General features: G+C 32.6%; 2 long non-coding RNA genes and 1 other non-coding gene across 3 annotated transcripts; 1 reads left to right on the forward strand and 2 right to left on the reverse strand.

Moving 5' to 3' along the window:
• Positions 1-6,280: 6,280 nt before the first annotated feature.
• LOC112421489 (small nucleolar RNA R71) lies at positions 6,281-6,388 on the reverse strand. The gene has a single exon (XR_003011815.1). It is a non-coding gene; the product is annotated as a small nucleolar RNA R71 (small nucleolar RNA).
• Positions 6,389-6,837: 449 nt separating this feature from the next.
• LOC120580133 (uncharacterized) lies at positions 6,838-7,736 on the forward strand. The gene is made up of 3 exons (XR_005645763.1): positions 6,838-7,058; positions 7,355-7,455; positions 7,556-7,736. It is a non-coding gene; the product is annotated as an uncharacterized lncRNA (long non-coding RNA).
• Positions 7,737-12,917: 5,181 nt separating this feature from the next.
• Positions 12,918-14,745, reverse strand: LOC120580132 (uncharacterized). The gene is made up of 2 exons (XR_005645762.1): positions 13,768-14,745; positions 12,918-13,414 (listed from the first exon to the last, which is right to left on the reverse strand). It is a non-coding gene; the product is annotated as an uncharacterized lncRNA (long non-coding RNA).
• Positions 14,746-16,484: the final 1,739 nt, after the last annotated feature.

Raw genomic sequence — 16,484 nt, forward strand, 5'->3', positions numbered from 1 at the left:
TGTTAAGAACTATTTTTTCCTTGGTTTCGTTCTTACTTTTGAAAAGGAAACCAATTGCAACATCTTCACAATTTTCAAATAAAACAATGTTCCTTATCAAGTTTACAATTACTTTGACAAGTCCTTCAAAAAAAAATGTGTCTATTTTTGCATAAGCATAGCATGCATCATTTTGCATACATAATTTCAAGTCTGAGTCTTACACTGTGTCTTTTCTACTAAAGGTCAACCCATCTCAAATGTGTCCCAACTGTCCTCGTCCAAAGTCAACTCGCACCTACAACATTCGTGCAAACAAAAAAGAGAACATATCAGTTTGAACAAGAAATCCACGAGCATTCGTGAAGAGGTAACAACACTATTGACGTTCCTTCCGCTACTTTTTGTTCAATTAATGTTTGTTTGTTGCTTTTCGCTTTTCAAAAAAAATAAAAATAAATCCTTTCGTCCCGCCCGAGATGAAAGTTATCTTGTGTAGGGTTTTTTGCTTTAAGAATTGTCATCATTAATAAAAAGGTCGTTTTGATCCCGACTTTGTTTTATTTTGTGCTTTTTCCGGAAAAATGGTAATACAAAAAAAAAAACCAAAAAAATTCTTCTTTAATCATTCTCAAATATATTTGCATAATCATAACTTGTCCTTACTTGTCAAAATCAATAATCAAAGCATGCATTAATAAACCCGTTGAACATAATAACCATGTACTCTCTCCCAATTTTGAGTTCTTTGTGACCGAAGATGAAGAAGAGGAGAATGAAGAGACTCCCAGCAAGATCTCTCGCCCACTGGGGCATCTTAGCCGTCAAAGCTGCAAACAAAATATCAAAGAAGATTGTCCAAAAGATTGCTTTCATTTACAAAGACTGACACGAGATGCTACCATTTGCACTTCATGAGTATTGTACTTCAGTACACGCTTCAACAGAGGCAACCCCCTCTTTCATTAACATACATCATGAAGGTCATGCTTCCCGTGGAGGTCGAAGTCCCGTCAATAAGAGTTCTACTGAAATCCAAGCTTCATTGAATTTAAATACATGACGAACTTGTACAACTATATCAAAAGAGGTTGAAACAAACTTCCAACAAGAAGGTTCGACGCCTAACTATAAAGGTTCAGGTGCAATGACTTTTACAGCTATGAATGGTGACAAACATGCACTTCCTATGAATGCCGGTGTAGTCAAGAAATACTCTGTCAAATATAAAAGCTCAATAAGTCGCAAACCTGAAAAGGCAGCTTAGGCAAAAATGAGCGTCTCGGTGGACTGAAAACCCAAAGGGGCGGTCCAGGCAAAAGTTAGAGACATGAACAAAAATGATTATCCTGATAGACCGCAAACCCGAAAGGGCGATCTATGCAAAAGTTAAGGAACAAAAGACAAAGTAACTGCATCCGGTCAGGCACAATCCACTTGGGGCATCCAGCTATCAAAAGACCTCCGATTCGAAGCATCTGCAGATCAAAGATTCGAAACAGGGGCATTCAAAGTTGTTAGGGAGAATAGCGGTTATTGTGTTCAATGTATCATCCCATACATTTACCATTTTCCAAATTTTTCAAAGATCCGTGGAGCCATGCCCTTGGCAGGTCACCACTCAATTCATCAAATTTGATCCTGTGCCCATTTATTTGGAACTCTCATTTATTCTATTTGCATAATTTCTCCTGTTTTTGATGGCAATACTTAAAGCAAAAATTTTCAAAAAAAATACAAAAACTTGTTTTACATCTTTTGAAAAGTGTGCACAACAAACACACTCTCTTTGAACTCATGAGTAGGTGAAGCGTACATCAGAATCCGCCTCGAGAACGGTTACATTCCGGAAGAGAAACAGAGCTAAGCACTATGGAAAGGATCTTTGCCTTGAACAAGATGCTGTCACAATCAAAAAAAAATATACAAAAAAAAATAATAAAAAGAAAAATCAAAGCTCGCTAAGTTGAAAACCTGAAAAGGCGGCTTAGGTAAAAAATGAGCGTCCCGGTGGATTGAAAACCCGAAAGGGCGGTCCAAGCAAAAATTAGGGGCAGAAAAAAAAAATAAAACAAAAAAAGAGCATGACTGCTGAAGGATACCAATGGAAGGACACTCTGTGCCGGTTCACAAATGGCGACTTCTTCCATACCTTTTATCAACAATGGGCTTTACCCCCAAGAGGCATCAGTTACTACCCTGTGCCTGATCTTACACCGTCAACGGCTCAATTTGTTCACAATAGTATCATCTCTAAGGAAGTTTGTCGAGTGTTTGTACTGCGATGTCAGTCCACCTCCCATATTGCCTGTCTTGTCTCGTTTCATTGAGTCACATGTCATATACAGTCATACAGTCACACATTCATACATTCACACATCCATACATTCATACAATCATGCATTCATAAATATTTTCACATATTCATACATTTCTACGTACACAACATATACACAACATCAATTCACACATAATTGCATCAGTCTTCCAGAATCACGATTTGGTCGTGTCTCTTCGGTACAGTCTTAACTTAACAATGTGTCAAGCCGCAAGTTTCTACAAATGAACATCTTCTATTTACCTTCTTATCGTTAAAGTGTCATACCCAGTGTAACTGACCAAGTTGTCTTCTCTAAATTTGTCTTTGTTAAGCTATCATTTCAACGATAGTTAGACGATGATATTTCCTTCATTCTTACCTTTGTTAAGCTATCTCATCGATAGTCAGGTAAAAGTATCATTTGTCTTTTTTAAGCTATCATTTCAACGATAGTTAGACGATGGTTTTTCTTTCATTCTTACCTTTGTTAAGCTATCTCATCGATAGTTAGGTAAAAGTATCATTTGTCTTTGTTAAGCTATCATTTCATCGGTAGTTAGACGATGTTTTTTCACTCATTCTTACCTTTGTTAAGCTATCTCATCGATAGTTAGGTAAAAGTATCATTTGTCTTTGTTAAGCTATCATTTCATCGATAGTTAGACGATGTTTTTTCTCTCATTCTTACCTTTATTAAAGCTATCTCATCGATAGTTAGGTAAAAGTATCAATCGTCTCTGTTAAGCTATCAATACGATAGTAGACAATAATTTTCCCCAGTGAAACTACATTCCCTTGCGGAGTCGGATTCCTTTCTCCAACGAATTTGGGTATCCTTTGTCATTTCTCATTCTAGTCAAATCATCCCTGTCGTCCTGCATTCATAATTACATCATGAGCATTCATAACATCTTAGGTCAAAAATGGTGTACTTTGTATTTAAGTCTCTTCGACTCGTCAAATCAAAGATTTCATCTTCAAATCTCCGGACGAAGAAACTTAAATAGGGGCATCTGTCATACCCCAATTTTTGACGTTAGATCATATAATGGGGGTACATATTTGTGTGAACGAAGTAAGCACTAAAAAAATATTATTTGGAAATGATAAATTAAATATTTGATTGAATCATTATTAAAAAGTGCTTTCTTGGTCCCCAAGTTTTGTAAAATTATTTTAGAACGCAATCTAGAATACTTTGAAACACAATCTAAAATATTTTAATAGGCAATCTAATATATTTTAGTGCTTGATCTGAAATGTATATTTTGATACTCAATAATATATATTTATATACTGAATAACATATTTATGTACTGAATAATATATTTTCGTACTCAATATGATACATTTTGGTACTCAATTGAGATATTTTTGTACTAAATGAATTACTTGTTCCCAAAGTTTCTCACTTATTAGTTGTGAAATTTCTCTACAAATAGAGAGCTCACACAATGCATTATGGACCCCGAAATTCAGAGTTGATGATTCCTGTGCTTTTCCTCTCTTCTCCCTTTTTCGACTTGTCTTGACGAGTCTTTCTTCTTTTTCTACTTCTTTCTGTCCCTTTCGGTTTCAAGGTATTTATTCTTTCTTCTTTCTTATGTTATAAAAAATGCAAAAAAAATAGATTATGTTAAGAGATTTTGTGGTGATCCAACCTCACTACGAAATTCTCATGCTTTAGCTTTAGGTTTTATTTATCATTCAAAATAACAAAAAACATTCAAATAACAAAAATAACCAAAAAAATATTTTTTTACAATAAACCTTGATCTTAAATCAAGTGACCGTCTTTTTATTTTATTTTCTTAATCAAATTTCAATCAACTTAATTCTACTTCAAGTCCATTTTCTTTTAAATTAAAAAACACAAACAAATTCTTATTTGCCACTTGGATTTTCATTTTAAACCTTTTTCAAAACTAATAAAAAACACAAAACCAATCAAACGTCAATTTATACCCCGAACTACGAGGTTTTGATCCCTCATGGGTACGTAGGCAGAGGACCATGTCCTTTAAAATCAATAAAAAATGTAGATAATTAGGTCTTTAGTTTTCCACTTTAATTCCTTCTTTTCAAAATAATAAGCAAGTTTATAGCACATTAAATTAAATAAAATCAAGAGGTTACTGTATAGTACTACGGACATAAAGGGTGCTAACACCTTCCCTTTATGTAACTAACCCCCGAACCCTAAATCTTTTCAAAATGGGGTAGTTTGAACTTTTTTCCCCTTTTTCTTAAATAATTAAATGTTCAGTCCTGAAATAATTAGTGAGTCAAAAGCTAATCAAATAGCCTTGATTTCCAAAAAATGACGCGACAACTTCGAATGGGCGAGGGGACTGTTGTGGGGGCTCCTTAGAAATGATAACCTCTTTGTTTGAATTTGTTGAATGTGTGAGGAACATGCTTGTTCCAATGGTAAGTGTCTATGGTGGAGTTGACATTCTCGCAATAGAACGGTACAGTTCACAAGGGGATGGCTCACAAGTTCTACCATGGTTGCAATGTTCTTGTGAAGGATGTTCATAGGGTGAACAATGTTGTTCATAAGGGAATTCCTCACAAGTTCTAACATGGTCGCAATGGCTGTATAGTGAGCATACATGCCATGGAATGATGCAGTGTGCAAGGGTATGCCTCACAAGTTCTACCTTGGTCGAGCTAGTCATGCGGCAGACATGGACATATCTGCGTCTCAGGATCTATCATATCGGTGACTATGTGGACGTTAGGGTTAAGGTTGTTGTTTATAAAGGCATGCCGCACAAATCCTAGCATGGCAGTATGTGCTCGCTAGGATCCTAGATATGTTCGACCGATGGTGTCGGACATGTACTGAAGTTAACTGATGATTTTATCTAGGATCCTAATCAAACCATGCCTCGAACCCTCATTTTATATAAATCTACTTTCTAATCTAATTTTACTGTTTTTATAATGAATTAACAAATACCAAACTCATAAAGCGACAACGGACGGTTAGTATTTGTTAATTCATCATCACAAATATCAAAGTGAAGCATTGAAAGAAAAAGTTTTGATATTAGAACAAGTGAAATTAGACATGGATTGTGAAACATGAGAATAGTCTAGCAAACCTTGAGACAAATAAAGTTTCGTTCTTTAAAGATTCTTATAGCAATCAACCATGAGAATAGGCGTGGTTGCTAGAGGAACACACTCACTGAAACCGAAAGGAGATGTGATAGGCTTAATTAAGAGAAACTTGTCTTCAAAAAGTAAGTTCAATATAAAGTTTAGGTTTAGGGTTTGGTTTGTGAAGGGTTTGTCACCAAGATGAATCAATAATCCCAATGTGCCTTTTATTATTATTTTCTACCGGTAAAAATCCAATCTTTACAACTGAACTTTCTTCTAATCATCAATAAAAGTTAATTGAATTGAACAACTTCCTGTAGGAACGATGCTCTCTTTTCACTACTTCGGTAGAACCGTGCACTTGCGGTTTTACTCATCATGTTTTTGGCACCGCTGCCGAGGATTATCTAATTTAATTAACTTTTTAGTAGTGGTTGGAACTTTTCTTTTCTTCTTCTTTCTTTCTTTTACCTTTAACTTCTTGGGAAGCATAAAGTAATAACGACATGGATGAGGAACGGACTCTTAAAGAGTATATAACCCCTTCTACGGAAGAGTCACGTGCTATTATTGTGTACCCAACGGTTGAGAGTGACAAATTTGAGATTAAGCCTGCACTACTTATCTTGGTGCAGCAAATCAGTTTTATGGATCACCTTATGAGGATCCAAATCTGCAAATCTCAACTTTCTTAAGACTCAGTATAACCTATAAAGAAAATCAAGAGGTCGTAAGGCTGTACCTTTTTCCCTTTTCCTTAAGGGATAGAGCTAGTGCTTGGTTCCATTCTTTAGAAGTTGGTTCCATCACTTCATGGAATCAAATGAGGCGAGCATTCCTTGCCCGATTCTTTCCCCCTTCTAAAATCGTTCAACTAAAGGCGAGGCTCTACCAATTTACTCAAAAAGAAGGGGAATCTATTTAAGATGCGTTGGAGCGTTTTAAAGAAATGCTTAGACTTTGTCCCCATCATGATTAAGAGAGGTGGCTAATTATTCACACCTTTTATAATGGTCTATCATATATCACAAGAATAACTGTTGATGCAGCTGCAGGTGAAGCTTTAATGAACAAGGATTTCACATCAGCTTATGTCTTGATTGAACACATGGCTTTAAACCTCCATCAGTGGAAGCCATCACCGTTTCTTCGACCTCTAAGAAAGAGACATGCATGATTGAAATCTCTTCCCTTGATCATCTATCGGTTAAGGTGGACACATTCTCTCAAAAATTTGACAAAATGAATTTTAGTGTTGTCACACCTACTTCTACTACACCTCCATGTGGAGCATCTGGTATATCTGGCCATACTAGCATTGAATGCCAACTACGTAGTGTTGTTGAGATTATTGAGAAAATAAATTTTGTTCAAAACAACCAAGGGATGAGGTTACCCCAAAACTTTTATAAAAACCCTCGAAATCCCTTAGGAGAAACAACACCACCTAGTATCCAAAGAGTCGCTCAAAAGTCTAGCTTAGAACTTTTGATGGAAAGTTACTTTTGATGAAATCGTGTCACAATTTCTCTGTTCTTCCAAAACCACAAATTTGAAGCCAATAAACAACAACTACAATTCCTGAGAAGTATAGTGTTAGGCCTAATAACGGAGTTGTGTTGCCTTTGGTCTACTTGTGATATTAAAGGTTTTGTTCTTTATCTTCTCCACTCTCCCCTTGCACACAAAAGCACAAAGAAATGAAATGAATATTAATCGAGATTCAAGATGTTATATTTTTTTACAAATCATAACATATATTTTTTTCTATAAATGATTAGAGTTAATCATTTTTTTTTACTATTTGTGATAATTTTGTGTCTGATTTTTCCAAGATTACGTACATAACAAATAATTGATGTTTAATGTCAAGTCTTCTTCTTTTATATATACTCATAACTTTCATTGTCTGTGTCCCCTCATATTTACATTTTCACTTGGAAGTTACAATGCAAGCTCAAAAGAAGGCACCTCCTAATATGCATTGCATCGATGAGTTTCTCATTCAAAGCATAGTTACAAGGCCTGGTGCATATTGAGAAATGGTAACTAACGACAAATAACAAATTGTTTCTTGAATAAATATGTAGCGTTTTTCACTTATGCTGCATATTTTAATCGTTTTTATTTTCTAATTGCATGCAGTTCTTACAAGATTCCGGATATAAGGTTGAAGTGTGCAAATTGAGAGTTGTTTTTTTAAGCATGACTCGCAAAATATAAGGAAGACAAAAAAATAATTTTTATTGAATAGCAATATGCTTCTAAAACAGAGTTGTAACTAAAAATTAAAACAAATATCAAATAACAAATCTTAAACCTCTACTTCTATAGCTCATAAGTAACTGAAATGTTAAAACGAACAGTCTTGCTCAACTACTTCCATAAGTTTCCCTCAGAAAGAAAAAAAAAAAAAACTACTTCCATAATTTTTACTTCTGAAATATTGTTTCTTATCTTGATTTTCTTATTATTTTAGGCAAAAGAACAAATTTCAAAAGTGAATAGAATCAAGAGATAAACCATGATTAGCCAATGTGTCAGCTACTTGGTTTCCAATTCTCTATATATATGTGAGATAATACATTTGAGGCTCTGGAGAATTACCTTGACATTGTTCCAACGATTTCTTAAGTTCCAAGGAATCTGATTAGTACTCTTAGAAGCAAGAACAACTAATTAGTTCCAAGGAGATCCTATAAATAAAACTCTTTGCTTCCTCATTTCATTTCCATCATCTTATAATACAAAGTCATAACTTCAAGGTCCTTAAAACTAGGGAAAAACATAAGAAGAAAATAATAATTATTGAGTGCATGAACAAAAACTAAATGACAACAAATGGAATATTCTAGCATAAGGTATATTGTACAATTCTCTTGTTAGAGAAAGAACTCATTTATCTCATTAGAATGTTTTAGATCGGTACACAATAGCTTTTACGACACCTAACATTAGCTCTTCGAAGTTTTGGGCAATCTTTATTTGTTTTACAATCACTAAGAATAAGGCTAAAGTGCACTTTTTGCCCCCTATGTTTCATAATATTGCGATTTTGGCCCCTTATTTAAAAAAAATAGCAATTTTTGCCCCTTTCATCCCATAATTGCTCAAAAAGGTGCCACGTGTTCTAGAAAAGGGGTCATAATCGCAACTTTTTGTAAAGATAAGGGGTCAAAAAACATATTTCCCTTATGTTATGGGTCAAAAGAGCATATTTCCCTAAACATAGGGGGTCACTTTTGTCATTTTTTTAATAGGGGACCAAAATCGCAACATTTTGAAATTTAGGGGGCGAAAAGTGGTGTTTAGCCTAAGAATAATCATCTGTCTAAAAAAAAAATATAGAAAGAAAAAAATTATGACATAATCTAACTTCGGAGTTTCAACCATATTTTTTCCTATTTGCATCCAAAGAATAGTAAATAACTTGATTTCTTTATAGTGTATAGTAAAGTTCATGGTCTTATAGAAATAATTAAATAGTTTAAGCAAAATAAAATTTTAAAAGCTCTTTAGAATTTTATAATTATTACTAAATGTCTCTTAAATATGTCTTCATGAGCTTAACTTAGTTGATATGGACAATGCATAATATATGCCAGGTCCAGGGTTTGAACCTCAGCCACCACCGAAAAAAATGTGTCTTAAATATATCAATGTGTTATTTTTGTTCATTTAGCACACATAGAAGGACTTCATGTGATAAAAATAAAAATCAATATAATTGAGTGCAATTTTACAAACTTTATATTACTTTTTCCCCTAAATAATTGTATTATTTTTTTATCCTCTAGTGATGGTAAAGGGGAAAACAATTATACCATCGTAAAGTTATGTACGAATATAAAGCACAATTAAATATTTATAAACAAGTAGAACATATGTTATGTTAATTACTAATGAAGTTAACTACGTCTAACATAATACGACCATGCATAGAATAAGAAAGCAACCTATTGAAGGAATATTGCCTCAACGCATGAACAAAAAGATGTTATAAAATGTTTTTCATATACTCTTATTAATTGGGAAATGAACTATGAATAAGTTTTTTAGCAATCACAAACATACTCCACCTTGTTATATGCAAATTGATAACCAGTAAATAAATTGATTATCACGTTGCACTTAACTGTTATATTGGACAAGTAATTGAGTGATTGCATTGCCTTTAACATCTAATCTGTGTTTATTTAGGATTTTATAGTTTTAAGTGTTTTTAGTACTTTGGAACTAGTAATGCTTGTTTATCATGTTTAATGATGTAGGTTAAGGAACGGCTCTGAAGTGTGGATTGAAGATGTATCGCTGAAGATGTGTAAAGCTGCAGCATGTAACACCTTAAACCCTTAAAGCAATAAATTACACAAATAGTATAAAACATACAAAGGATTTAGATGCTACTTCTTCTATAAGTTTTGAAACATGCATAATTAATTTTTCAGAACATCACAACGGAATAATAATATCATCATAACTCATCACATCACCAAAGTAGCAATGACGCATAATCATATAATACATCTCCAGAATAAATCTAACATCTCAACATACTGAGTGAATAAAATCTCGACAAGTCATAGAATGTAAATAACAGACAGACACCCAAATTAGAGCTGACACACTAAGACTCTGAAAGTAAAAGACGAGGTAGCTATAAAGCTAGCCTCCAGCAACTCAACAAGTAAAACAAAACTACTCTTGCACACCGTCTACGCATCCATACGAATAAGGTAGGTAGTCAACCAAACGACCATTGGGGGTTAGTTCACATTTCACAATTAAAGTATAATCAAATGAAAATGAACGCCATAATTAAATTCAAATGATTAAACAACGTAACACTTAAGCAGCTCAACATCATCAATCATATAAGTATAACAATACACAAGTACATTTTCAACATCATCATATATTCACCAAATTTCACCAAGCATGTAATTCACCAAGTTCACCAATGCACATAAATCACCAAGCACATAAACAAATAAGACACATTTAATCAATTATCAAATGTATGTAATGCGCCTAAAAACGACTCTATATGCATGTGCTACTAGTCGTCACCTCAAGATACAAATGTATCATAGTCGTTATCATTTGAATACAAAGTATTATGGTCGTCTTCGTTGGATATAACATCCCAGTCGTCTTTATTGGGTATAAATATCCTACTTATAAATGCATGACATACGACTCGACAATGTATACGTTCAACACCAAATTATCATCATTTTTCATACATGCATTCATCAGCAATTATGTCTTCATTTTGCATGTTCTGATTCATCAACATAAATCATCATCATCATCATCATAATCATTATCAACAACAATCAACTGAAGAACCAACAAAGTTCCAAAATCACATTTTGCACAAAAGACGAAAAATTATCCACATCATGACATTCATCAAATTAAACACCCACTCATTGTGGATTCATTCTTATTATATCATATCATCATGAATATAAAGCCAATTGCAAGTTATCCGATCATAAAACCTCATTTCAACAAAGTTCATCTATTTTCATAAAATTGACCATTTTCAATTTTACCAACCAAATTAGGGTTCAAAGTTCTTTCATGCATACTATTAAGACTTCCCTACATATAATCTAACATCTTAGTTAATCAATCATAACAAGTTCACTTCACAGAGTTCAACTAGTTCTCAAAAATTGCAAAGTTCATCTCTTTTTTCTTCATGTTTCAAACTCAATTCATTTCCAAGTAAAATTAAGTTAAAACACTTCTAAACAACACTAATTCATGATTAAAAACTCATTTATTCACTATAAATATTTCCATAAACTCAATGTTAATTTTGAATATGTTTCATGGTTTAGTGAAAAAGTTATAATAAAGTTTCATGAAAAAGTGACACATGACATACGTGTATTAATTTGACCATAAATCAAGTTGTAGAAATCATTTTGAAGTAAGACCAAATCCATTAGAAATATAACATCCATATATAAAACTTTCATGTTTACAACTAAGGCTGAATCTATTTACATCATATTCAATCGATTCAAAACAAGTCAGAGAGAAACCATGATACGATTCAAAATTGTCTGAGTCGATTTAAAGCGGCCCAGATGCAGAATGATGTGATTCAAAATTTCTTGAATCAATTAAATGACCTAGAAAACACAATTTTAGCTTCTGGTTCATCCCCAAAATTCTTATTTTGATCCCCAACATACCCAAAACGATAAAAAATCATTTTCGAAGGTTCAAATACACTATTTAGACTCTTTTTACGACAATACAAAACAATTTATACTTCAATTCACTTAATTCATCAAGGTTCCAACAACAACAACTTACACACAACAACACATATATCACACTTAATTCCTGAATCATCATCACCAACATATACCCGTCAACAATCATAGCATATAATTCATTCATGAACTTGTCAATTTTCAACAACAACATCTTCATTTCATCAATTTAAGTTAAAACTTCAAAGCTATCATTTCAACATAGTTATACCATGAAATTTAAGTACCCACGACAAGAATTAAAAATATTTCATATACTCAAATTTATCGCATAATCGTGAGCACGAAATTCAACATTTAAAATCATAAAAAGTCATAATTCACCATAACCACCTATTCTCATAATTGAAAAGATGAAGATTATAACTTAATTATAAAAAGGAGCTATCCTCCTTACCTCTAGGTCTTGAACTCACTAGCTTAGGCTTCAATTTAGCTCCTAGCTCTTCAAACCTCAAACTCTCCCTCTAGCTTCCTGTTCTTTCCTCTTGTGATCTACTTTCTCTCTCTACCTCTTATGTTTTTATGAAATAAAATAATGAATGGCCTAACCTAATTTTCTCATCTTTCTTACTAAAGCTTGTCTGGTCAAGCAATATCATACCCTAATTTTAACCTAATATTTTCCATATATGATCCAAGCATTGAACTCACTGGCTTAGGCTTCAATTTAGCTCCTAGCTCTTCAAACCTCAAGCTCTCCCTCTAGCTTCCTGTTCTTTCCTCTTGTGATCTACTTTCTCTCTCTACCTCTTATGTTTTTATGAAATAAAATAATGAATGGCCTAACCAAATTTTCTCATCTTTCTTACTAAAGCTTGTCTGGTCAAGCAATATCATATCCCACTATTAACCTAATATTTTCCCTCCATCATCCAAGCATTAAATTCTCCTTAGTTCTTTTCCTAATCATCACTACTAGATCGTCTACCCGTGCTGCCGCACGGGTCATATACAGTTAAAAACAAATTGAATAGATGTAAAATACCCACAAATTCTTTGACAAAACAATATAATTGAGTTAATATGAATTTGGAAAATTACGCGGACTTCGCCACGGGATTGGATACACAATTTTTTAATAGGGTGGCTTAGGAAAATACATTAACTCAATACGGCACTTAGTATTACTAAACATAAGCAGATTCAAGCTTAAAAACAAAACATACTTAACTAAAGCCAATCCAAAAAAGTTGCAATACAAATTTGGATCCAAAAAAGTGACTGATATGTCAACACTTAATAATTTAGACAAAATATGAAATATCATAACAGGAAAATACCTCTTCTCTATCATAACTTCATGTTCGTTTTCGTTTGGATCACTCAATGTTACATATGTAGAAATTTGATACCCAAACTCCCTTGTAAACATAGAAGGTATCTTTGCTTTACATGTTTATACTTTAAACATCAAATCAAATGTTCAAAATGATATACAGTAGCATGAGTTTTTATAAAACAAAATCCATATATTACTTAAAAAATAGGGGTTAACACCAACTACTTACATGTAAATCCCTTTAGAAACCAATGAACATTGCATCCACACCCACATAAACGATTGAATAGTCTCCTTTTGTCACCGTCTTCTCTCCCTCTAATTCTGCATTTGAGAAATCTGGTCAACAGTCACTCAATCTTTTATGCTACCGCTTGATTATGTTGTCACTGTCGCACCAAAGTTTCCCACGGCTTCCTGCCGGCACTAAGCTTTCAACGATGTCATAAGTGAGTCTCTAAATCAATATACGGATCCTCCACCAGTTTCCAAAAATCGCAACACAAATCACATTTCTCCCATTAAACCATTAAAAAACAATATCTAACTTAATTATTCATTACCATAATCATCAGCATTTCTTTGGTACGATGAATGAAAAACAAACATTAAGTTGAAGCTCTCATTTGCAATTGAAAGTACTATTCAAGAAAAGCTTCAAACTATTTGATAAGCAGGTAGAAAGAATAAGTTTGATATTAAACTAAAACTATGCTACTCAAAATGATAAAAGCAAAATCAAGGACCATAAACAAAGCAAAATAAAAAAACAGGCGTACCAAAAAAAGTCGATAGATAGAATCAAGGTTGAGATGACAAAGTGGAGACCGGAAATGATGATTCGGCGTGACGCAATAAAACTAAGCAAGCGAATGATCCAATGGGGTGACATGCATGAGGATTTTGGGAAGATGAACGAAGCGTGAAAGGACGTTGAGAAGGACGAACAATCGACGATGGGTGTTACGTTTGACGGTTGCAGGGGAGGAGAAGTGGAAGATGCCGGTGGAGGTGTCGAGAGGGTAAGAGGTGAAATGGGTCTCAAAGTTTGAAGGCAAATGTTGATTTTTTATTTAATTATTTATTAGAAAATGAACAAATTAATTTTAACCTAATATTTTCCCACCATCATCCAAGCATTAAATTCTCCTTAGTTCTTTTCCTAATCATCACTACTAGATCGTCTACCCGTGCTGCCGCACGGGTCATATACAGTTAAAAACAAATTGAATAGATGTAAAATACCCACAAATTTTTTGACAAAACAATATAATTGAGTTAATATGAATTTGGAAAATTACGCGGACTTCGCCACGGGATTGGATACACAATTTTTTAATAGGGTGGCTTAGGAAAATACATTAACTCAATACGGCACTTAGGGTCCGTTTGGATTAGCTTATTTTAGAGTTTATATAAAATAACTTATGCAAATAAATAAGTTTTTATGTATTATTTATAAGTTTTCAAGCTATTTTATGGAAAAACAGGTTATGAAGATGTGATTTTCGTTAGCGAGAGCTTATAAATTAAAATAAAAACTTATTTATTTACATAAGTTATTTTTCATAAGCCTAAAATAAGCTCAAACCAAACGGGGCCTTAGTATTACTGAACATAAGCAGATTCAAGCTTAAAAACAAAACCTACTTAACTAAAGCCAATCCAAAAAATTGCAATACAAATTTGGATCCAAAAAAGTGACTGATATGTCAACCCTTAATAATTTAGACAAAATATGAAATATCATAACAGGAAAATACCTCTTCTCTATCATAACTTCATGTTCGTTTCCGTTTGGATCACTCAATGTTACATATGTAGAAATTTAATACCCAAACTCCCTTGTAAACATTTATGAACAATTAAATTTGTTACATATGTACGAATATAAAGCACAATTAAATATTTATGAACATGTAGGACGTATATTATGTTAATTACTAATGAAGTTAACTACGCCTAACATAATACGATCAAGCATAGATTAAAAAGCAACTTATTGAAGTAATATTGCCTCTGCACATGAAAAAAAAAACATGTAATAAAAATATTTTCTTATACATCTTATGAATGGCCAAATGAACTATAAATACGTTTTTTAGCAATCACAAACATACTCCACCTTGTTGTAGAAATAATTAAATAGTTTAAGCATTATAAATTTTTAAAGGCTCTTCATAATTTTAGAATTATTAGTAAATATCTCTTAAATATATCAATGTGCTATTTTTGTTCATTTAGCACACATTAAAGGACTTCATGTAATAAAAATAATAATTAATATAATTGAATACAATTTTACAAACTTTAGTTTACTTTTTCCTGTAAATAATTGTATTTTTTTTAACCTTTCGTAAGGGTAAAGGGGAAAACAATTATACCATCGTAAAATTATGTACGAATAGAAAGCACAATTAAATATTTATGAACAAGTAGGACATATGTTATCTTAATTACTAATGAAGTTAACTACGCCTTACATAATACGACCAAGCATAGATTAAAAAGCAACATATTGAAGGAACATTGCCTCAACACATGAACAAAAACATGTTATAAAAAGTTTTTCCTATAATCTTATGAATGACCAAATGAACAATAAATAAGTTTTTTAACAATCACAAACATACTCAACCTTGTTGTAGAAATAATTAAATAGTTTAAGCATTATAAATTTTTAAATGCTCTTCATAATTTTAGAATTATTAGTAAATATCTCTTAAATATATCAATGTGTTATTATTTTTCATTTAGCACACATTAAAGGACTTCATGTGATAAAAATAATAATCAATAAAATTGAATGCAATTTTACAAACTTTAGATTACTTTTTCCTGTAAATAATTGTATTATTATTTTATTTTATCCTTTCGTAAGGGAAAATGGGATAACAATTCTACCATCGTAAAATTATGTACGAATATAAAGCAAAATTAAATATTTACGATCAAGTAGGACATATGTTATGTTAATTACTAATGAAGTTAACTACGCCTCACATAATTAATATGACAAAGCATAGATTAAAAAGCAATCTATTGAAGGAACATTGCCTCAACACATGAACAAAAACATGTTATAAAAAGTTTTTCCTATGATCTTATGAACGGCCAAATGAACTATAAATAAGTATTTTAGTAATCACAAACATACTCCACCTTCCTACGTTTTGGTACCTTAACTCTTCCTACGTCAACCACTTTGGTCCTTTATTTTAGGATGAATGTATTTGAGTTAAGGGACCAAAATAAAACCAAAAAATAAGTTAAGGGACCAAAACGAAATTAAAAAATAAGTTATGGGACCGAAACGAAACTGTTAATAGTTAAGGGACCAAAGCGAAACCAAAAAATAAGTTAGGGGACCAAAAGAGTAATTAAGCCTAAACTATCGTATGTGTTAACTCATTCGTGGGAAAGGCTTTGAATAATCTGTTTTTATATCTATGCTTACCATTTTAATTTGAAGATCCTTCGATTATTTTATTTTATT

Source organism: Medicago truncatula, chromosome 4, assembly GCF_003473485.1.
Source record: "Medicago truncatula cultivar Jemalong A17 chromosome 4, MtrunA17r5.0-ANR, whole genome shotgun sequence".
NCBI classification, from domain to species: Eukaryota; Viridiplantae; Streptophyta; class Magnoliopsida; order Fabales; family Fabaceae; genus Medicago; species Medicago truncatula.